Source organism: Otolemur garnettii, unplaced genomic scaffold (assembly GCF_000181295.1).
Source record: "Otolemur garnettii isolate 467f Iridium unplaced genomic scaffold, OtoGar3 scaffold00056, whole genome shotgun sequence".
Lineage (NCBI taxonomy): Eukaryota > Metazoa > Chordata > Mammalia > Primates > Galagidae > Otolemur > Otolemur garnettii.
Window position 1 is genome coordinate 11,963,371 of NW_003852451.1, and position 24,012 is coordinate 11,987,382.

Genomic DNA, 24,012 nt, shown 5'->3' on the forward strand with positions numbered 1-24,012 from the left:
CTGATCCTCGTTTGGATCACTTTTCCTCTCTGGATCCTGGTCTTTGGAGCCTTTCACCTTCCCTTGTTCCTTTCCTGTCTCTCTTATTTCCAGTTCCTTTCATCCTTTTTTCCTCCTATTGGTTGCTTTTTTTGAGTCTCTGCCCAGCAGGAGGAGAAGCCCTTCCACCTCCCTGATCAGCCTTCTCTGCGGCTGCACCCTAAGGGCGATTAGTTTCGAAGGCTGAGAAGTTCAAGGACATGCCCTTGGCACCTGACAAGGGCTTTCGTACTGTGTTGCAACATGGCAGAGAAGGTCGATGGGAAGTGGGAGTACGCAAACAGAGCATGGCATATCTTTCAACCTTTTTATATCTTTGAATCAAAGGTATGTTTCTCATAAACATCATATATTTGGATTATGTATTTGTATCCATTCTGATACTATTTTCATTTTGAATGGAGTGTTCAACTTACTTTTAATGTAAATACTGATAAGGTAGGATTTATTTTTGTTGTTTTGCTATTTGTTTTCTAGATGTCTTTTTTCTTCTTCTTTACTGCCTTCCTTTGTGTTAAATAGATATTTTCTAGAGTACCATTTTAATTATTTGTCCTTTATTTTACTTTATCTCTGAAGTTATTTGTTTCTGGTTGCTCTGGGGATTACAATTAGCATATTAATTACAAAATTAATAGTGACAAATAACTCTCTTATTTGGATTAATACCAGTTGCATACAAAAATGTAGCTCCATACCCCTCCTCCTGTACTTTTACTGTCACACAAATTACATTTTTATATATTATTAGCCCATCAACCCAGTTTTAGAATTAATGCTTTGTGCAGTTGTATTTTAAATCATAAGGGAGAAAAATAGATTATAAGGAAAAATGTATTTTACATTATCATTTGCGTTGACTCATGTAATTACCTTTACCTGTGTTCTTTATTTTGTCATGTGTATTCAAGTTACTGTCTACTGTACAGTTAATTCACCCTGAATGATTCCCCTTAGCATTTATTGAAGGGCAGGTCTGCTAGTAGTGAGAAGGTGCTCAGTTGTTCTTTTTTAAATCTTGGAATGTCTCAATTATGCCTTCATTTTTGATGGACAGTTTTGTCAGATATAACATTCTTCATTGACAATTTTTCTTTCTTTCTGAACTTGGAATATATCATCTTGTTGCCGTCTAGCTAGCCTACTTGGTTTCTGATGAGAAAGCAGTTGTTAATCTTATTGAGGATTCCATGGTGAGACATATTCTTATACTTTATTTAGTATTTTAGGCATGGTTTCCTTTATTTCTTTTAACATGCAAGGTCTGACAACTAAGTTCCTGAACTCATCCTAGAACAAACTGCCATATATCTCATTGCTGAATATCACCATGGTCACCAGGTGGCCAAGGGAAGTACTTCAAAAGTGACCATATTCAGCAATGAGGTATGTAGCACTTTTTCTAGGATGAGTTCATGAACTTAATTACATGATGTAAAATGTCTGATTTAAAGCATTTGTCTTAAGAAAGTCTTTAATGTAAGCTTCCTCAGGTATAGTTTCTATTGACTGCTTTCATCTCCTTCCCCTATTCATTGGCTACATTTTCTAGTTTCTTTGTTTGTGTCATATTTTATTATTATGAGGGGAATATGAAGAAAAACAAGAATACTAACTTAATTTATTTTTTCAAGGAATAAAATACAGTTTATATAGTCTTTGAATTTGCATTTGTTAAACATCAAAAATTATTGCTCAATAAATTAGTTGCTTCACTAAGTATGTATAGTCTGATATATATTAGGGATGACAATAGATACTGGGGATATAGATAAAACAAGTCTCTTTCTTCAGATAAATTGTATTCTAGTGGGGAGACACAACTAAATTAGCAAGTAATTATATAGTGATCCAGATGTTGTAACTACTAGAAAGAAAAATTAGGCAGGGTAAACTTAGGGAATACTTGGGTTTGGGGGAGGTTGGAGAACGCTTGGCTGTTTATTGTTTTAATCACACGAAGTGCATGCCTCACAAGGAAGAAGAAATTCAAGCAGAATGAAAAGGAAATGAGAAAATACATGTGTATATAAAGGACAGAGCATTCCATTTAGCAGAAGCAAGTTCAAAAGTTCTGTGTTGAAAGCACTTTTGGAATGTTAGTGGAACAATGGGGTGACTGGTGGGCTGAGAGTAAATTGAGCAAATATAGGAAGGTATTAGTAACCAACAGCAAAGAAATACTATGTATAGACAACTCTTCACAAGTTTTTTTTTTTTTTTCACAAAATGGAAGCAGAAAAGTGGTGTAGGAGCTAGTGGGAAAAGTAAGGTCAATAGAGAGTTTTCTTTGTAAATTTTTAGCAAAAATAATTGAAATTTTGTGTGCAGATGAGAATGCTCTAGTGGAAAGGGAAAAAATAATGATGTAGAAGAGAGGAAAAAATTGTAGCAAGTGAAATTCTTAATTAAACCAGTGAAGATGAGGTTTAACATACGAGGTGAGGAAGTATTAAATATGCAAAAATATGTGGAGGTGCCAAATATCTCCAAGAGAGAATGGGGCAAAAAGTCACATGTATTATTTATTTCTAACTTTTGTTACTTACTAAGAGCAGGAGTTTGGAGCATGTTGACTGTGTCCTGAAATATGAGTTCAAATTTGTCATATGGACAAACCTTAGAAAGAGTATCACAGGCAAGAGGGACATCACATGGAAAGACATGGAGACTTGAATAAGCCTTGTTTTTTGTAGAAACTGCAATCTTTGAATATTCAAAGTAAATAATATGACTACAAAGGGTAGGAGACTTGCGTATAAGTAGGAAAGGTCATTCATATAGAGATCTGGGCATTCTGCCAATTTTTTATAAGGAGCATTCTATCTTTTGAGAAAAAAAATCATTATTAAAATGAAATATGTTTCTATTTTTAATGTGTTTTTGAACTCAGCACAGTTTTCCTGTATCTGTCATTGTAGTGTGATTTTTATAACATAGCGATTCAAAGTATGGGTCTTGAGATGCTGTAAATATAGATTTGAGTCCAAATTCTATTACTTGCTACTAGAGAAAGCTGTAAACCTCTATTTTCTTATCTGCAATATAAAAAAAAATCTTATAATGCCAATAAGGTTTCAAGGAAGGAAACAGCTTCATTTTTACCAAAATATTAAAGATGGTAATCATTAAAATAACTTTCTAGATGCACTATTTTTTGTGAGCTTTATATACCCAATAATAGCTACCCCCAACACAGACATAAATGATATACGCTATTCTGCTAAGAGCTGCCAATGTTACAAAAAAAAAATACAGATGCTAGGATTTGCATTTTGATAATTCATACATCAAATTAAAATGCAACTATAATTAGCCTATTAATCTAGGATATCACTTTGATTTTGGTAATCCAACTTAATAGCAAATGACTGGATCATAGTCAATTTGAGGTTATCAATAAAGTAAGTGCTTTTATTTTACAGTTATTATTATTACTTTTATCATTATTTACACATCTGAGTTTGCATTTTTTGTTATTTGTCTTATACTATTTATTTTCTGAGTTTGCATTGCTGAAAACAAATGTGTTGGCTTGACACCATAGTATGACTAACCCTTTCATTGAAAAGGATTTAACTTTGTCAGTAATATACTACTAATAACTTATTTTAAATCAATATCACAATATTGTTCATACTTCAAAAGTCAGGAAAATATTATGCTTTCAGGTACTTCTGAATAGAAATTAATTTTGTATGAGTTATTTAATTGCATTGGTGATATAGAATATTATAAAATGTCAACTTAGAAATAATGCTTAACTCTAGAATTAAGCATTTATTATCAGAGTTAAATATTTATTAAATATAATATTAAAATTGAGATGCTCTGTTCACTTAAAATACTTCAGTGATCATGTACCATCTTTTAAATAAATTATTCTAGAATCCTGATAATAATTGGTGTTCATATTAGTAGGCTAAACTTAGGAGCATCACATTCTTCCTTTGGAAAATTCGAATATTTTCTTTTTTTCACATTTATCAATTTTTTCAGCTTCAGATTAATATGAGAGTGCAGACTATTAGGTACATTTTTTTGTGTTTGTTAGGTAAAGTAAAAGTTGTAGTCGTGGCCCTCCCCCAGGAAGTGTGCCATATACCCTTACATTGTTTCTGTTAGGTGAGATCACAGAAAATTAGAATATTTTCTAAATATTTTCCAAATATGTCTGTCTCTCATCTTTCAAAATCTCTTCTGTTTTTTTTGATTATTCAAATATCACTGACAATAGTATGGAAAACTTATGCATATGTCCTTTTAATACCTTGAGATATGATTTAGCTCTGTACTATCTTATGATCTTTTCACCCTTTTTTTTCTTTAATTGCTTTTCAATACAAGCAACACTTACATCAATAGAGAATACAAAATTACAATAGAAAGTGATGAATCTGTATTACTTCTTTGTTTTCCATCAGAACAATGCCATTAGCCACAAGCAAGGTCATCTTCCTTATTTGATGAATGAGATTGCCTTGGTAGATTGTGGATAGCAAGAATAAAACAAAGGTCAATGCCTGGTAATACCATTTTTTAAAGAATGGGTAGAGAAAGAGCCCACAAATAAGATGGAGAGACATCTGGGAGGTAACCGGGACTGAGAGATGTCTTGATTTTGTCACAAGGTATGGGCAATCCTTTTTCTATAAACACTCATATTTAGTGGAGATTTTACAGGCCTTCTGGTCTCTGCTGTAACTATTCAACTCTGTACTTGTAGTTCAAATGAACTCTTACACAATACAAAAAGAGTGGGCATAGTTATGGGAATAACACTTCCCATACAAGAATAGGAATAAGACTGAATTTGAACCTGGTCTGTAGTTTGCTAACTCCTATGGTAAACTATGAGATGTTAGTGACACTGTAGAGAAAATTCTAGTTGTTCTTGTCTTTTTTCACTTCTTTCTTCAGTAATAGAATCTCTCATTTTTAGCTGGACATTTAGTTGCCTTGAGTAATTACCACATTTCTCAGCCTACTTTGCATTTAAGTGTAGACAAATTATGACATTTTTGCCAACAAGATGTAAATAGAAATGCAACATCTCTGGACATGCCTGTAAATGAAAAATACAAGGCTACTAGCTCCCTGATGACTGAAATGTGGACATGTTGGCTAGAGCTTAAGTGCAGTCTTGAATCAGAAAATTGAGTTCGTGATTTTAGACTGGTTTAGATTGCTTTAGCTCTAGGCTTCATTTCTGTGAGAAAAAGATAAACTTGTTGATGTCATTATGTTGTTGTTAATTGCGTCACTTGAAGCTGAACCTTAGCCAAAATAAATTAGGAACCACACACTCTATTGCATGGAATTTTTCTCATAATACTCAGTTTCATGCATTAGGAAAGAGAGGGTAGATAGTTGGCTTGATTCAAGATTTTACATATGTAAAGTAAGCATGAAGGAAAGAAGTCTAAGTGGATGGGGGATTAAAAGGGATATTTTTGCATATCTATAAGCAGTTGCAAGTCAGAAAAGGTGTCCTATGTTGTTTATGGTTTTAAAACAGTTTTTCCCCACTTTAATTTTTCCTTCTCACTTCATTCATTTCTATTTTATATTGGTGTTATCTGACATTTTCTTGATTTATGAGCTTCCTACTTCTCTTATATATGAGAGAATTTTTTTTTTTTTTTGAGACAGAGCCTCAAGCTGTCACCCTGGGTAGAGTGCCATTTTATCACAGCTCACAGCAACCTCCAACTCCTGGGCTCAAGCGATTCTCCCACCTTTGCCTCCTAAGTAGCTGGGACTACAGGCGCCCACCACAACTGCCGGCTATTTTTTGGTTGCGGCCATCATTGTTGCTTGGCAGGCCCGGGCTGGATTTGAACCTGCCAGCTCAGGTACATGTGGCTGGTACCTTAGCTGCTTGAGCCACAGGCACCGAGCCATGAAAGAATTTTTTTTATAAACAAAGTTTTTTTTTTTTAATAGACAAAGAGAGAATTTATTGTATAATATTAGGGAAAATTATCATTTTTAACCAGCAGATGTTCAGAAGGCATAATTAATTTTATAAGAAAGAGTAATAAAATTATAGTATATCCTAATTTTAGTCAATATATAATTTTTATGCATTAGCTTTCATATTAAATTATGTGTTATGTCTTAAATTATTTAAGTTATGGATATGAGTCTCTTAATAAAAGCCTTATCTGAGAATTTTTTTAAATTTTTAATTAAATCATAATTACATATGTTTATGGAGTAGTGTGGTGATTTGATATACAATATGGAATGCTTAAATCAAACTGATTAACATAACCATCACCTCATTCACTTATTTTGTGTGGTAAGACATTTATAATTTACTTTAAGTTGTTTTGAAATGTACCCTTGCATTGTGCACCAAATGCCCTCCCTCCTCTGTCCACTTGCTCCCCTTCACCTTCTACTTTGATTGGAAGCCCCCTGAAGCCCTCACCAGAAGCAGATTCTGGCACAATGCTTCTCACATAGCTTGCAGAACCATGAACCAAATATCTTCTTTATAAATTACCGCGCCTCAGGTATTCATTTATATCAGTACAAACAATCTCTCTCTGCTCTTCTTGAAATGCCCTGTGGTACAACCATGTCATACTCCCTATGGTGGAGACAGGAAGAGAAGAACTGCTGCTAAAGTACCTACTGTCTGAGCATATGAAACGCCACATTATTTCTAAATGAAACTCTTGATTGTCTGAATTACAGGAAGTGAACTGCATATCTTAACTCCAAATGAAAAATAAAATGAGAAAATGAGGATCTTTTTATTCCATTTTCAGTTCCATTTGTGCTGGGTATCTAATATGTATATAAAACTAATAAAACTATAATAAATTTGCTAGGGATAAAATAATCCTTAAAGATATATATGTATTTAGTTCACAGAACTTCTTTAACTTTGTCTAAGTTCCTTCACATAAGGATCAAATACAAAATAAAAATCCTGATATCTTAGGTGACTTTGAGGGCAAAACAAAAATTCTAATTCTTAAAAATTATTCACATAAATGCCAAAGTGTGGACTCAGTACTTAATATAGCATTTAAAGATGGCCCTGTCCCACTTTTATGAATACAACACACAAGTTATCAGTCTTGCTGCAGAGACTCCTTGAATTACTAGTTTGGTTCTAAAACTTCTTAAAGAATGTTTTCTTAAGGGCAGCACCCGTGGCTCAGTGAGTAGGATGCAGGCCCCGTATACTGAGAGTGGTGGGTTCAAACCCTGCCCCGGCCAAAGTGCAACAAAAAAAAACAGCCGGCCATTGTGCTGGGTGCTTGTAGTCCCACCTACTTGAGACTGAGGCTGAGGCAAGAGAATTGCCTAAGCCCAAGAGCTGGAGGTTGCTGTGAGCTGTGATGCCACAACACTCTACTGAGGGTGATAAAGTGAGACACTGTCTCAAAAAAAAGAATGTTGTCTTAAATAAAATCCAATTTCTAAAGCCATCCTCAGTATTAAAGCCCTTCTAAAACTTACAAATTAAGTAATTAGAAAAATTCCTTTCTGAGAGTTAGGAAATAATTTCTAACTTCCACATGGATAACAGAGGGGCCTGCTTACAGATTTCAGTGGCATTTTCACTTTCCAAGATGAGGCTAACAATTACAATTTTGTCTTTAACATTATTATTATTATTTAAATATGAAACTACAGCAATTCTTTATTAATGATTATGACATTTAGGCTTTCCTCAGGTGTGGAGAAGTAATCATAAAAATTTGCATGCATTAATTTTCTCCTTTTATTTGTATTTTCTTACTTTCAAGAATCTAGTAGTCTCCAAAGGAATCTTTAGTAGAAGGCTAGGACCTTGTGTAAATAATATTATAAAGGAAACTATTATTATTATGATATTATAAAATATTGATTATAAGATTATGACAGAAAATATCAATATAAAATGTAGTATTGATGATAGTATAAAGGAGATAATTGTTATTCTGTTATTATGATATTATAAAATATATATGGACTATCACATTTTATCTTTGTGACAGTTTTTCCTCAGACACTTTACATTTTCTTAGGTTTTTTTTTTTTTTCTTCTGGATCTTTGGCCTGGTAAGATTTTCTGAGGTTTTAAAAAATGAAAGAGGAAATCATTGAAGACATTTGGACATTTGGTCAGATTGGGCATACATATGGGAGAAAACAATTACTGTCATGAAAGCACTCCTTGTGCAATTGTAATAATCTTTTTGTAGTTGTGTCTACCATAATTGGTAGATTTTGTAAATGATTATTCCCCTAGAAAGTCTGAAGGATAAATCTGAGGAAGCCATACTAATTTATGACCAATGAGTCAGTGATATTTATTTAATATTGTCCCATCTCTGTTTATTTCAATTTGTATTTAGGCATTACTGTTGACTTAACACAAAAGGTCGGAGTAGAGGTCAAAAAAAGTCAAGATGTCTTAGAATATCTCAAGTTACAAATTATGGTAAAAGAATCTACCAGAGGTTCTTTGGCTATTCTCAGCTTCTCCACTATTAATAAACACACTGTGGTCTGAAGTCCATTTTGAGTTTGTATATATGATATGGAGAAGGGTTTGAAGTTCATTTTTTTCTTTTCCTATACAGACATCCAGTGGATCTAGCACTATTTATTTAAAAAGCTACCTTTTCTTTATTGAATCCCCTTGAAAAATAAATAAAAACACTTGAATGTTTATGGCTGGGTCTAGTTCAGTAATCTCTATTCTGTTTCATTGATTTATATCTCTCTCTCTATAAACTATCATCGCATTGTCTTGGTTACTGTAGTTTCATAGCAAGTCTTGAAGGTGTATAAATCCTCCAACTCTGTTCTTTCTTTAAAAATTTTAATTCATTTAGATGCATTTCTTTCTCATATATGTTTTATAATCACCTTGTCAATTTCTATGAAACCACAGGGCTTTTTTGTTTGCAATGGAAAATTGTGAGAATCCATAGATCAATTTGGAAAGAAATAACTTCTTGTAATTTTGAGTTATCCAGATCCGTGAAGACATTGTACCATTCCATCTAAGTCTTCCACAACTTCTTTCAATGTTTTGGTGTTTGTTTTCATTGTAGAAGTTTTGCATCTCTTTTATTAAATTTATTATCAATATCTTATGTTTCTTATGCCATTGAAAGTAATAGATTTTTAAACTTTAATTTTCTTTTTTTTATTAAATCATAGCTGTGTATATTAATGCAATTATGGGGTATAATGTGCTGGTTTTATATACTATTTGAAATATTTTCATCAAACTGGTTAACATAGCCTTCACCACATTTTCTTAGTTATTGTGTTAAGACATTTATATTCTACACGTAGTAAATTTTTTTTAAATGTTTCATACCACACATTTATTTATTTTTTAGGTTTGCAAGTTTATTTTATTTTATTTTATTCGGTCAAATACACATAGATCTTGGATACATTCATGCATATGTGGGGTACAATGTGCTGATTTTTTTTATACAATCTAACGTGATTATGCGAGCTAGCACACTAAGTAAATTTAACATCTACCCTTGTAAAATGCACCATAGGTATGGTCCCACCAATATGCATTTCTATTACAGAGGAATGCTATTGATTTTAGAACATTGACATTTCATAATGATAGCTTAATAAATTCACTTATTCTAGTAGCTTCCATGTGAAAATACCTGTTCATTTTGGGCAGTGCCTGTGGATCAAGGAGTAGGGCACCGGCCCCATAGAATGGAGGTGGTGAGTTCAAACTCAGCCCAGCTAAAAACTTCAAAAAAAAAAAAAAAGGAAAAGAAAAGAAAAGAAAATACCCATTCAAGTTCCTTCTTTTAATTCTTTTGATTAAGTACCCCTAAGTGGAATTGCTGCATGATATGATAATCCAGTTTTTTACTTTTTTGAGAAACAGTCATGATGTTCTCCATTTTATATCCCCACCAACAGTGCACAAATGTTTCAACTGCTCCACATCTTTCACAACACTATTTTTGTTTCATTTTTTCCTTTTTGGTGGTAGCCATCCAAATAGATTTGATCTTCATGACCCTATTGATTAGTGATTTTGAGCAACTGTTCATGTGCTCATTGGCTATTCATATATCTTCTTTGGAAAAATGTCTGTTCAAGTCCTTTGCCCATTTTAAAATCTGTGTTTGTTGTTGAGCTCTAGTTCCTTATATCTAGTTCCTTATATCTCTTTGTCAAAAATATGTTTTGAAAATATTTTCTCACACTCCATTTTTTATGTTATCAGTTTTTTTTTTCTTTTGTTACATTTGCTTTTAGTTGCTGTCATGTTCCAATTTTCCTTTTTATTTCTTCTTCTGCAAGTTATTTAAAAATGTGCTGTATCTTACTTTGGGCTGCTATAAGAAATTATAAACAGCAATTATTTCTCAGTTACAGGGATGAGAAGTCTAAGATCAGGACATTAGCAATTATATTTAATAGTGACTTTTCAAATATCTTTTATATATTTTGATATTAATTTACATCAATGGGAACTCATGAATTCTGTGGATTATAATTCATTATTATTATCTATTTTGTAAGTTCAAATTATCCTAAATTTAGCCATCTGAATTTTGACATGTCTTTTTGACATCTCTGTACTTATAATGGCTTAGTGTCTGAGTTTATCCAAAAGATGACTCCTATATTCCACATCTAATATGCCACAATACCTCTAGGTATGCCAACTCACGTTATTCTTTACTGGTAAAGAGAGCCACTCAACAGGTGTCCTGTCATCTGGGAGTATGTGTGTAGTCAATTTTCATACTCTTTTAGGCTGTCACCATGCTTAGATGCTCATTTAAAGAATGCTCAAACCCTGTCCCAATGTAGCATCATCACATCATCACACATGAAAAATATTCATTGAATCCTCAATTTAAAATTGTCCATGGTATTGTACTAATGTGAGCCCTTTCCTTTATTTTGTATAGCTGCAACACAAATTTTAATTATCTGTGTGCTTATTTATTTTCTATTTTCCTCCCTATACTACATGCTCTATAATGTTAGTAACTGGATTAGTTGTGTTTGTTTTTGTATTTCAAGCAGCTAGAATAGTGCCTAAGCAATAAACATCTATTAAATTAACATAAATTATGATATGAATTAAAGAACTCTCAGTTTTATAGTATCTATGACTGTCAAATTCATTTTACTTATTATGCTCCCACTTACCTTTGCTATCTACTCTTTGTTGAATTAACTAGCAGAAAACTTGGTTAACTATCATTTGACACATATTTTATATCTTTTCTTGCAACAATTGCCACTATTTCAGGTTTAGAACCTCTATAAGCATAGAACAATTTGAAAGAACCACATTGTGTACATGTTTAAGACATCATATTTAAAAACTCTATAAAAACTTTGGTCATAGTGGTTTTGTTAGTTTTCTATGGTTGCCAAAATAAAATACCACAAACTGGTAGCTTAAAAACATAAATTTATCTGTTAATGTTCTGTAGGCGAGAAATCTAAAATCAAGGTTTAGGCAGAACTGGTTTCTCCTAAGGTCTGTCCCCTTGGCTTGCAGATAGATAACTGCTTTCTTACTGTGTCCTCATATGGCTTCTGATTGTGTGTGCACATCTTCTTATTTCTTTCTCTTCTTATAAAAACACTACTCATATTGGATACATTTACAGTCAATTTATCTTCAACAAAGATACTACTAAATGTAAAATGGGGAAAGGACAATCTCTTTAACAAATTATCCTGGGAAAATTGGGTACTGACATGAAGAACAGTAAAATTGACCACAATTTCACACCATGTATAAAAACCAAATCAAAATGTATTAAATTCTTAAATATAAGACCTGAAACTGTTAAACTGTTAGAAGAAAACAGGTAAAAACTCCTTCACATTGATATTGACAATAACTTTTCTGGATTTGACCACAAAAACATAGGCAACAAAAGCAAAATTAGACAAATAGGATTGTATCCAACTAAAAAACTTCTACATAGCAAAGAAAAAAATCAAAAGAAATCAATCTAAGAAATTCGAAGAATATTTACAAACCATACAGCTGATGAAGGGTTAATATCCAAAATACATAAAGAAATCAAGTCAATATTATGAAAATAACTAACCCAATTTCCTACATAGGCATTTCTTATAAGATGGCACACAAATTACCAATACGTATATGAAAAATGTTCAACACCATTAACCATTAAAGAAATGCAAACTAAAAGTACTACCACATATCACCTCACACCTGATAAAATGATTATTATCAAAAAGACAAAAGATACCTGTTGGTGCAGATGTGGAAAAAGGCAATGTTGTTGATGGAAATGAGAATATGTTATAGCTGTTATGAAAAGCAGCATGGAGGTTCAGCTCACGCCTATAATATTAACACTCTATGAGGCCAAGGCAGGTGGATTGCCTGAGCTCAGGAGTTTGAGACCAGCCTGAGGAAGAGGGAAACCCCATCTCTAAAAATAGCTGGGCGTTGTGGCAGCCACTGGTAGTCCCAGCTATGTGGCAGACTGAGTCCAGAGTTTGAGGTTGCTATGAGCTATGATGCCGCGGCACTCTACTGAGGGCAACAAAGTGAGACTGTGTCTCAACAACAACAAAAACAACAACAAAAAACTAAAAGTAAAACTTCCATATGATCCAGCAATTCCATAGTTCTACTTCTGGATATATATCCACAGGAAGTGAAATCTATATGCTGATGAGTTATCTGAACTCCTTACATTCACTGCAGCACTAGTCATAATAATCTAAATGTGGAAACAACCTAAATGTACATTAATGGGTAAATGAATAATGAAAATGTGATACCCATGCATACACACATCCACATACGTGCACAATGGCATATTAGTCAGTCTTGAAATGAAGGAAGTCCTGTCATCTGTGACAATGAGGATGAAGCTGGAAGATATTATGCTAAATAAAAGAAACCAGGTACAGAAAGACAAATTCAGCATAATCTCACTTATACTTGGAACATAAAAAAAGTTGAACTAATGGAAGCAGAGAGTAGAATAATATTTGCCTGGGAAGAAATATAGATATTAGTAAAAGTGAATTCAGTCTCAGCTGAATGAATAGATTCTGAAGATCTATTTTATAGCATGACAATTATAGTTATTATTATAGTTATATAATAATGTACTGTATTCTAGAAAATCGCAAAGAAATTAGTTCTTAAATGTTCTCACCACAAAAACATTAAGCATATGATGTGATGTATATCTTAATTAGCTTGATTTAATTATTTCACAGTGTACACATACAGCAAAACATCACATTGTATATAATAAATATATAAAAAATTTATTTCTCAATTATACTTTAATAAAGCTGGGAGAAAGCCAAAAGAAATATTCTAACTTATATTGTGGTAATGGATGTACGACATTTTCAATATAGTTAAAGAAACGTGAATTGTGATTTTTTTTCACTCATATTTTAAAAGTGGATTTTATGATATGCGAATTACAGCTCAATAAATGTTTTTAAAAGATAATCTTTAATTTTTAATTTATCCAATTATTATATATGATTTTTCTTGTTGCAGTTTTTGGCTGGAGCTGGGTTTGAACCTGCCACCTCCATTATATGGGGCTGGTGCCCTACTCCTTGAGCCACAGATGCCACCCTATATATGATTTTTAACTGGCAAAATTTCCTTAGTATATTGAATGGAGATTAAAATAATCTCTTACTTGGTTGAATTGTTTCACATTCATTTAGATCTTAATGTTCTCATTTATTTTATATCCAGTCTTCACAGTTTTGTGAATATAATCCAATATATTTTTAAAATTTTTTATTTATATTAAAAAGAGAAATTAAAATGCTGATCAGTAATCATCTCCAAATTTGGAACTAGCCATGAGGAGTTGACAATTCAGGGAAATGAAAGGAGAACATATAAAGGGCTACCCAGCTCTTTGAAAGTGAGAAAAATGAGAAACTTTCTAACTTGCATTTCTTTAACTTTCAATTTTCTTTGCTCTAAACATGTCAACCAAATCCATATAGATCAATTATTACAACTAAAAATCTCTTTATCTGTCAACAATCTTATGTCACAAAATATCCCTTGGGTGTGGAGGGGAAATACATATACATATACATATACATAGGGATATATGTACATACATACATTCATTTATTTATGTAATAGTTTTGACCTCTCTCCCTAAATCTACAAGACATTTTAAATAATGATTTGCCATTGCTTGCTGCTCATGTTTATAATTCAATGTATAAGTCTTGATTAGGTTTTTGCTAGGACAAAACTATGTTCTTTACTGCTAGTGAAATTTAAGTGCCAAAATTCAGTGAACAATGAGTTCTGAGTCAATTTTACAGAATTCTTCACATTACTTCAATTGCTTTGTGCTGATCAAGACAAATATATTCTGAAATAAGTACTGCACCTTTAGTATTAAGTTGTATTTAAAATTTTTACTTTTAAAAGGATGTTTGAGAAAGAATTTTAAAGAAAACTTAGAGCAATTAATATTGACTAATTGTCAAAGTTGCTTTAATGTCTGCAATTAGAGACAAGGAAAAACCCCAAATATGTAACTTACAACTCTGCTTTGCTGTCGAGAAGAGTAGAAAATGCAGCTCCCAGCTATGTGGGAGGCTGAGGCCAGAGTTTGAGGTCTACTCTCTATCTAATTGATTAAGTTTTTTTCTAAGTTTAACAAATCTCCTCACTAACCTATTTGTTCCAAAATATTTGCATTTTCTCCTCTGTATACACTGAACCTATGATTTTCCATCTAAGAAAGGTTTGGCTATTTTGAATGACCTTTTTTCACAAACTTGAATTGTGTTCTATTCCTCTTTTATTTCCTCTGTGAATGATACATAAGCTTGGGAAAATGTTGCAGGATTTCTTAGAGCATAAAATGCAGTGATTCCCAGAGCTTAGTTACAATGCCTACTTTGGCCTGGCAGCAAGCCTAAAGGGCTGAGGGCCCAAGGCTGCCTTTGAAAGGAAAGACCTAGTGAAGCCAAGGAAGAAGAAACTCAGTCTTTAATTTAAATTAGGTTCCAGTTTGATCTGTTACACTAGCCTACTGTGTGTACATGTAGTCACAGAATCTACTGAAAAGTTGATTAATCTGAAATAGTCATCAGTTTTTGCCTAGCCAATCACATTAGCCTTGAAATAGATCTCATTCACTCACTCTTAAAATACATCTAATTCAGGCCCTTTGCAGGTTATTATGAGGAAAACTGCATTTAAAATGAGGGTCTGTGTGAAAGATAGACGGGAAAGGAGAATGTGAGAGGCTTCTGCTTTTGGATGGCAGTTTCATCAGCTAATAGCCTTCTTGAGTGACTTTTTGCAAATGCACTGTGCTACATTATTTTTTCCATTACAAGTAATTAATTTCCAATGCAAGTAATAGCTTCATTTCTTAACTCCACTCCTTAAATCACCCAACCTAATGGCCCTAAATATGCAGTGCTCCTTGGTAAGAAGCCATATGAATGTTGAATTGGAGCTTGCAGCTTGGAGAAGAAATGAAATTCTCTTAGGATTGGTTTGCTCCACTTGAGCAGATAGCTTGCCTTCTCTCTTGACTGGCAATACTTCCTTGAAGTTTATATTTAAAACTCACTTTTTTTTTTTACCCTGACATAAAAATATTTCTGACAGTTAAGGCACGGTGGTATTTGTCATGTCCCTGAAGTGCCATTTCCTTCAGCAAATCACAGAATGTCAGAGTGGGAAGAAAATCTTAGAAATTATCTCCTCCTATACTTGCCCTGAACAGAAAAAAAAAAAAAAGAAAAAAGAAAACAGATAAAAGTCTTCAGAGAGAAGCTCAGGTCCAAATGTGAAGGTCTTGCTCCACTTGCAGTAAGGCATTTGGATTTTGTCCTAGATGTTAGCAAAGGTGTTAGTTGTTTGTTTTTATTTTATTTTATTTTACTGTGGAATGAGGTCAGAGTTTAGAAGAATCACTCAAGCAGAAGTTTAAAGAACAGTTTGGGGAGAGTAAAATTTGAGCCCAAGGAGAACAGTTAAGGGTCTGTTTACTATTCCTGGTGAGAGGTAATGGAAAACTGCACTAGGACATTGAGTAGCAGGATGAAAACAAGAACATAGATAAGTGTTCTTAAAGAGACAGAAACTGTAAGACTGTGAATGACTTAATTTAGTAAGTGAAGGAAAAGGAAGATCTGGGTATTACCAATTGGTGGGTAAGTTGAGTAAGGATAGCATTTAATGTGATGATGACTATAGACTAAATGTTTGGCTATGTGAGTAAAAATATTAACAACACAACGGCAGTGCAAATTATAATGTTGAGTTTTGGAGATACGACAGACAGCACTGGGGATGTCCAATAGATGTAAAATTAATAGACTTAACCACTAAACAGATACATTTGATGTATCTTCTGATTTAAAAAAAGTATGAAATATATTTTTCCTCTCAAATATGTACTTTCATTTTTTCAAAAGAGAGGAAAGCCTTATTTTCATTGCATTTCTATTATGTCCTTCAGCAAGTCAGCAAGTGTGGAGATGGCAAGGTAGGCTCATCTTTTAGTGTATGAACCATATGCACTGATATGGAATAGTATTTTGAAAACCTGAAACATTAATATACCTTTAATAAATTAATATTTTTATTAGTAGCAGACTTGAGGAAGAGGGACATGTATATTCCTCTTAGATGTACTTGAATGTAAGGAATCCCCTCTATGCATATTTTTTGTGCATTATGGAAATCCTCAAAAAATTGAGAAAACATTGGCATTTTGAAGTTTAGTCTGTCATCTGGCTATCACTATTTCTGAGAAACCAATTACATCATCATCCAGGATTTTCCTTGACTGATCCGAAATAAAATAAAATGAGGCCAAATTAATAACAGAACAGAGTTTGGGCCAAATTTGAGATATGCTAACTGGGAGCTTAGATCCAAGTTTTCCTGAACATGCACCACTATTAGCAGCAGTTATAAGTATAATATTTCCAAAGAGGGAGACTGTTTTGAGGTTTTCTTTGGATGTTAATAACCTTTTTTTTTTAACCTTAAAATAAATAACTACAAAAATTAACAGTTGAGGGACTTTTTCCCTAGGGAAAACCTTTGGCTTACTGTTTGTTTGTTTTTAGGCAGAGTCTCACTTTGTCACCCTGGGTAGAGTGTTGTGGCATCATAGCTCACAGAAACCACAAACTCCTGGGCTTAAGCGATTCTCCTCCCTTAGCCTCCTGAGCAGCTGGGATTACAGGCACTTGCCATGATGCCTGGCTAGCTTTTATATGTTTAATAGAGATGGAGTCTTCTCTTGCTCAGGATGGTGAACTCCTGAGCTCAGGCAATCCACCCACCTCGGCCTCCCAGAGTGCTAGGATTAAAGGCTTAGGGAAAAAGTTTGTTGAAGCAACAAAACATACATATAACCAGCTGGCAATCTGAGTGGATAAGACCAAGTGAAAACTAAAACTTCCAATTTAAGCTCCTGTAACTGAAAACTGTAAGACAGCTTCGAATCCCTAGCAGCGATTTTTTATTTTAACAGTACTGTTAATATCAGGTGATAAAGTGAGTTCGAAACACGTTGTATGTGTACTTTCCACAGATTGAGATCAGTGGGAAATACTGTATCTGCCATTAGGCTTAACAGACCAAAATCAAAATATTTTCATGAAACTTCACCATAAGTTTTGATTTTTGTGCTCTATTTACTTGATATTTCATTTACTCTAGTTTGCTGACACTTTTTTGTTTAGGCATGTCTACATTTTTGCCTAATTAAGAAACTTAAAGTTAAACACATAAGTATTTTTTGTTGGTAACTCAGAAAATGTAGCTATCATCATTAGACCAGCAATATTTTATTTACTTATCAAAAATTATGTAAACACAGATCATTTTGTCTTTGGCTGGATTTATACTTTTATAACCTTTGTGTCAAACCCTAACCCCCTTAAGACCATAAAATGTCCAGTAAAATTCAGGCGAAAATGTACTCTGACAACTGGAAAAACATTTTTACTGTTACTTTACTGATAATACCTTTTTTAATAACCCAGTTTATTTACCAAAGATCCATGTGAACTAGAAAAGCAGTTGGGTTTATTTAATTAATTTATGATTACACACTTACTTACAAGCCAATTTAGAACAATGTGGGCACAAACATATTATGCGTGGACATACACAAAATGCAAGGTGGACATAAAGTTTGTGTGCAATTTAAGATATTTTAACATAGTAAATTACACATGAATTATTTTATGGATACCCTGTATATCTAAACATATACAATCACACACATACACACAGAGTTCTAATACTTTTACTTTAGAACTCTATAATGAGATAGTAAACACTACTCACCAGTTTGTAAAAGACAATAGTAAAGCTAAAAAAACAGTCAAGGACTCCATTCCCTTTACAGTAGTGCCAAAGAAATATTTGGGAGTGTACCTAACAAAGGATGTGAAAGATCTCTACAAAGAGAACTATGAAACTCTAAGGAAAGAAATAGCTGAAGATATTAACAAATGGAAAAACATACCATGCTCATGGCTGGGAAGAATCAACATTGTTAAAATGTCCATACTACCCAAAGCAATATATAATTTTATTTTTTAATTTTAAATTTTTTTTATTAAATCATAAACACATAGATCATGTATACATTAATGCATTTATGGGGTACAATATGCTGATTTCATATAGAATTAGGAACACTTACATCACATTGGTTAATATATACCTCATCTCTTTACTTGATTATTGTGTTAAGACATTTATACTCTATACTAATAGATCTGTCATGAACCCTTGCATTATGCAATATACAATTTTAATGCAATCTCTATTAAAGCACCACTGTCATACTTTAAAGACCTCAAAAAAACACTTCATTTTATATGGAATCAGAAAAAAAATCAAATAGCCAAGACATTACTCAGAAATAAAAACAAATCAGGAGGAATCACACTACAGATCTCAGACTATGCTGTACATTGATAGTGATCAAAACCACATAGTAATGGCACAAAAACAGAGAGTTATATGTATGGAATAGAATAAAGAACCAAGAGATGAACCCAGCTACTTACTATCATTTGATCATTGATAAGCCAACCAAAAACATTCAGTGGGGAAAAGATTCTCTATTTAACAAATGGTGCTGGGCTAACTGGCTGGCTACCTGTAGAAGACTAAAACTGGACCCACACCTTTCACCATTAACTAAGATAGACTCTCACTGGATTAAAGATTTAAACTTAATACATGAAACTATAAAAGTACTAGAAGAAAGTACAGGGAACACTCTTGAAGAAATCAGTCTGGACTACTGGGACTTGATCAAACTAAAAAACTTCTGCACAGCCAAGAACACAGTACATAAAGCAAGCAGACAGCCCTCAGAATGGGAGAAGATATTTGCAGGTTATGTCTCTGACAAAGGTTTAATAACCAGAATCCACAGAGAACTCAAATGTATTAGCTAGAAAAGAACAAATGATCCCATCTCAGGGTGGGCAAGGGACTTGAAGAGAAACTTCTCTGAAGAAGACAGGTGCATGGCCTAAAGACACATGAAAAAATGCTCATCATCCTTAATCACCAGAAAAATGCAAATCAAAACCACTTCGAGATATAATATAAGTCCAATAAGATTAGCCCACATCACAAAATTCCATAACCATAGATACTGGCATGGATGTGGAGAAAAGGGAATACTTCTGCACTGCTGATGGGAATTCAAACTAATATGTTTGTTTTGGAAAGAAGTTTGGAGATCACTTAGGGATCTTAAAATAGATCTGCCATTCAATCCTGGAATTCCCCTACTAGGAATATATCTAGAAGACCAAATATCACTTTATAACAAAGATATTTGCACCAGAATATTTATTGCAGCCCAATTCATAATTGCTAAATCGTGGAAGAAGCCCAAGTGCCCATCGACCCATGAATGCATTAATAAATTGTGGTATATGTACACTATGAAATATCATGCAGCCTTAAAAATGATTGAGACTTTACCTCTTTTATGTTTACATGGATGGAGCTGGAACATATTCATCTTAGCAAAGTATCTTAAGAATGGAAGAAAAAGTATCCAATGTAATCAGTCCTAATTTGAAACCAATTTATAAACACCCACACGTCCATATGAAAGCTATAACCCAACTACAGCCCAAGATGAAGGAAATAGGAGGGGGAAGTGAGGGGAGAGGGGAGGATGGGTGGAGGGACGGTAATTAGCGGGACCACACCCAGGGTGCATTTTACAAGGGAACATGTTAAATCTAAGTGTAGAATATAAATGTCTAAACACAATAACTAAGAAAATGAGGTGAAAGCTATGTTAACCAGTTTGATGAAAGTATTTCCAATTGTATATAAAACCAGCACATTGTACCCTATAATTGCATTAATGTACACAACTATGATTTAATAAAAGAAAAGTAAAAGATGACTTGATCCAAATATCTTCTGACAAAATGGAAACTTGTTCATATGGCAAAACTTCAGTTGTCCTGATAGGTAACCTAATTATGCCAATAGATCAAAGTTTGGGGTAAAGAACTTTCCATGACAGTTTGATTAAAAAAAATCTTTTTACCCCTTTTTTTCTAGCTTGAAATTAGTTTTTTTCTTCAATGTTTGTATTTTAGCTCCAACTGGCTGCAGAATCTCCAGGTAGCCTTTCAAATGGAGAAACCATAAACTATGAGTTTATCTCAATACTAGTAGAGAAAGCTATTAGTTTCAGAGTAGGCAGCAAAGTAAACAGAGAGCATGAGAGACATTTATAGTGGCAGGTTGACCACTTGAGCTCTGAATTTTCTTTGATATAATTTGCCCTCCAGTAAAAACTTATGCACAAGTATTAGCCATAACCAGCTAAAATCCTAGAAAACTTGGCATGCCTTCACACCTTTCCATTTACACAAATGCTTGCATGAAGAGGTGATAAACCAACTGGGGTGCCCAAGAGGGTTGTTCTCCTTGTCTTTCCTTATTTTTAAAGGATTATTTTTTCCGTTCTTAAGCCATTTAAGTTTAATTTTTGGAGGAAGAGGCAATGGAGAAGTCCCTTTAGAATGCAACTCCAAATCAAAATTGGGATCCAAAACACAATTGCCTCAGAATAAACCAAGGACCATCAATGAAGAACCTGAGGAAAAGCTTGGAGACAGAGGCCCAAAAGGGGTCATGCCAATACCTGGCATTGAGTTCAGCTACTCCACCAGGGGTCCTATGTCTTCTCAAATCCCCACATCTAGGATCAATCTTGTCAATAGAAAAGAAGTCATAACCTGTAAAATAATTTGAAGAGGTTTATTCTGAGCCAAAAATTTAATGACCATGACCCAGAGCCACACCCAAGAAGACTTGAGGAAGTGTACTCACGGTGGTGGGGTTGCAGTTTACTTTCACCCAATCCAGGGAGACAGAAATTGCAGATAAAGTCATAAATCAATACATGAAAGGTATACATTTGTTTTGCCCCAAATGATGGGACATCTTAAAGCAGGAGAGCTTAGAGGTTAAAAGAATCTTTAGCTGACAATTGACTGAAAGACTTAGGCTTTCTTTAATAGGCCAGAAGTCAGCCAAAAGAAATACTTGAGGCTCGGCACCTGTCACACAGTGGTTATGGCACCAGCCACATACACTGAAGGTGGTGGTTTTGAACCCAGCCCAGGCCAGCTAAACAATTGCAACAACAAAAAAATCCAGGCGCTGTGGCAGGAGCCTGTAGTCCCACCTATTTGGGAGGCTGAGGCAAGAGAATTGCTTGGACGCTGTAAGCTGTGAAGCCATGGCACTCTACCAAGGGCCACATAGTGAGACTCTGTTTGAAAAAAAAAAAAGAAATACTTGAGTTAAGCTAAGGGTCTATTAATCAGAGATAAATTATTGACCATATGCCCAGACGCAAGTGGTTTATTATGTATACTGAGAACCTGTTGATCTGTCTCGCATAGCGATAGGCCTGTTAATGACATCTCAAGGACATGTAAAGGATGTAAGGGATGTAAAGGACATCTCAAGAAGAGAAGGAACATGAAGAAGCATGGCTGATCTACTTTCTTAGACCTAGCAGCACAATTTCAGGAATCCCCTTGGCCTGGAAGGGGTCCAGGCAGTCAGTTGGTGGGAGGGTAGCCTTAAGATTTTATTTTAGTTTACAAGGGCGTACAATCTGCAATTTTATGGGGAAATTGCTTGCAACTATAAAATTTTTGGTTCAAACTTATACCGTCAGGGGTCTTAGTGGTTGTACGACCTTTTACAGGACCTTTTGACAGCATAATTAGGAGCTAATCTTATGAGTTTCCAGATAAATCTCTCTTTCTAGTAATAGAAGCTTTTATTTTGACCTGCAATCGGATTAGAACATGATTTGGAAAATGCATTCAGATGCTACTAAGTATAGTTTGGTATGTGCTGATTTCTATTCCTGTAGACTGTAAGATGATCACCTGCAAAAATTGCATAGTATTTTAGGTTTATAATAGACATTGCAGGCTAAGAAATTGATAAATTTGTACATAAAAATAAATCACTTGAAAGTGCATTTACATAAGAAGCTCTTTGTTTTTATTTGAGTTATTGAAATAATGATCCCTAAAACCTATGGTAGAAAGTTCACTATTTGCAGAATGCCTAATTGGAAATAGTATTGGCCTCAGTGCCACACATTTGGTCTCCTGTCCTGTCATGCAAATAGTGAGATATCTTTACCACTCACAGGCTCTGCTTCCTCATATGAAATATGAAGAAATAATTGATGAAATTATACTTGGGATTCCATCTAGCTCTAAAATTCAGACCCTATATCTTCTCAGAAGTCATAAAGTCCTTTCCAGTTTGCTTTTATGAAGGATATTACAACAAAGTAGGCAAATTTGTGTGAGGTAAACTTCAACCCTCAATAAAACTAAGAATTGTATGTGTTTCATGAAATAACGGATATAAAACATTTAAATAGAAAGTTATTTTCTAGCTATTGACAAGCATTTTCAATTATTGTATATTTGGACATTATTGTTTCCCATCTGTTCTAACTAGCATTAGGCCAAAACTGTCTGTTATTTGTTTTCAGGTGGCCATCTAAGCACTGCAGATATTTAAAGAAATCATTTGGAAAGGAAAACTTCAGCAGTGAAATGGTGAGAATACCTTGAGCTTTGTTACCATATTGTATTTTCAGACAAAGGCATATAAAAATACGTGTCCAGGCTAGAATGACCCAGAATGTTTAGCTATGCTACATTTCTATTTAATCAAAGTACTTACTTCCAATTGTTAGTTTCAGTTTTGTTTTATTTTTATTTACAAAGAAAACATAACATGTTAATAAATACATGTATTAGCCTCTCTATTTTTGCAGTCTCTGTGGGGGCACTGTTTCATTAGCTGAAGTCAAAACAAAAAAATGGGAAATTACCAATACAGTCCTGCTGTGTCTTTTTCCATTATATTGTTCTGGTCTGTAGTCAGTGCTCCTGCCTATGTTTCATTCTGAATACAGGTGTCTCATTTTACCAGTTAATTATGAAGAAATTTAAGTGGAAATTTCCCCATTCATTAGCCTTTGACATGAACAATGTTGACCTTAGTGTTTCTGTAACGATAATATTATAGCACAGGAATCCTGCTTAAGAATAAGAAAGGACAGTTAGAAAACAATGTATTTGGGGCCATTGGGGCCAGGCATGGTGGCTTAAGTCTCTAATACCAGCACTTGGAGAAGTCAAGGAAGGAAGATCCCTTAAGGCTAAGAAATTGAGACCAGCCTGAGCAGCATGGTGAGTCTCTCTCTCTCTCTATATATATATATAAGATAGCCATGGTGGCAAGGCCTATAGTTTCTGATACTACCTATGTAGATTGAGTTAGGAGGATGAGGAGACTCCAGGAGTTTGAGGTTGCAGAGAGCTATGATGAAGCCATGGCACTCCTCCAGCCTGGGAGACTGGGAGACAGAGCAAGAT